Genomic DNA, 1,640 nt, shown 5'->3' with positions numbered 1-1,640 from the left:
TTTTTTTGAGACAGAGTCTTCCTCTGTTGCCCAGGCTGAAGTGCAGTGGCTTGATCTCAGCTCACTACAACCTCCACCTCCCAGGTTCAAGTGATTCTCCCTTCCTCAGCCTCCTGAGTAGCTGAGATTACAGGCATACACTACCACACCTGGCTAATTTTTATATTTTTTTAGTAGAGACAGGGTCTCACCAAGTTGATCAGGCTGGTCTTGAACTCCTAACCTTGTGATCCACCTACCTTGGCCTCCTAAACTGCTGGGATTATAGGCGTGAGCCACTACACCTGGCCTATAATTCTGTATACTTTGACCAACATGTCTCCATCTTCCCCTTACCCTTAACCACCCAACCTCTGGTAACCAGCATTCTATTCTCTACTTCTGTTAGATTAACTTTTTAAAAATTCCACATATGAGTGAGATCATGAGGTATTTTTTTGTGCCTGACATATTTCACTTAACCTAATGCCTCCAGATTCATCCATATTGTCTCAAATAATAGGACTTTATTCTTTTTTATGGCTGAATAGTATTCAGTTATGTATTTATACCACATTTTATCAATTGATAGATACTTGGGTTGGTTCCATATCTTGGTTATTGTGAATAGTCCTGCAGTAAACATGAGAGTGCAGATATCTCTTCAACATACTGAGTTTAAAACCTTGTTTTGATTGGTGGTGCATTTTTGCTTACTATAGATGAAGAAGCACTGCGGGCTTACAGCCAAATTTCCCCCCTCTGCTTGCCTCCCACCTGCAAAGCAACAGATATTCTCTTTCTTTTTCTTTTTCTTTTATTTATTTGTTTTTTTTCTGAGATGAAGTCTTGCTCTGTCACCCAAGCTAGCGTGCAGTAGTGTATCTTGGCTCACTGCAACCTTAGCCTCCCAGGTTCAATCAATTCTTCTGCCTCAGCCTCCCAAGTAGCTGGGATTACAGGCACCCGCCACCACACCCCACTAATTTTTGTATTTTTGGTAGAGAACAGGTTTCACCAGGTTGGCCAGGTTGGTCTTGAACTACTGGCCTCAGGTGATCCGCCTGCCTTGGCCTCCCAAGGTTCTGGGATTACAGACATGAGTCACTGCACCTGGCCAGATATTCTTTTTAAACTCAAGATTCTAAAATTAGTTTTTTTGGTAGGCACATGAGAAAATTTGTAGATACACATCTTATAACTTTGACAAAAGCCATAACAACAGAAACCTATTTAAGTAGGAACTGTTTGGGGATCAGGCTGAGACATAGAATTGTCACTGCTTCAAAAAGACTTTGTAGGTTTTGAAGCCTCTTGAAGAACTTTATAGACCTTGAGCTTAATAATTTTTTTTAGATAATTTCTGTTGCTATGCCTTTTAAGTTCACCGATCTTTAGGATTTAATCTCTATTGATTTTATCCAATGTACTTTTCATTTCAGATATTTTGTTTTATATCTCTAAATTTCCCTTTGTGATTTTTTTTCTACCTTTCATTTCTCCCTTCATTATTTTTGTGCTTTTCTTTTCCTTCTTTGAACATAGAAAACATACTGATAATAGATTCTTAAAGTTCTCTGTCTAATTATGTTATCTTTTTCATTTCTGGACTTGTTTCTTTTTTTTTTTTTTTAAGATGGGGTTTCACCATGATGGCCAGG

The 1,640-nt window shown here is 38.6% G+C and overlaps 1 protein-coding gene across 5 annotated transcripts in view; it reads left to right on the top strand.

Moving 5' to 3' along the window:
• Positions 1 to 1,640, top strand: part of HEATR5B (HEAT repeat containing 5B) — a 104,216-nt gene that overhangs the window by 61,909 nt on the left and 40,667 nt on the right. The gene's annotated exons all lie outside the window — the stretch shown is intronic.

Source organism: Cebus imitator, unplaced genomic scaffold (genome assembly GCF_001604975.1).
Source record: "Cebus imitator isolate Cc_AM_T3 unplaced genomic scaffold, Cebus_imitator-1.0 Scaffold88, whole genome shotgun sequence".
Classification (NCBI taxonomy): Eukaryota; Metazoa; Chordata; class Mammalia; order Primates; family Cebidae; genus Cebus; species Cebus imitator.
This window is presented reverse-complemented; position numbering and strand designations above follow the sequence as displayed.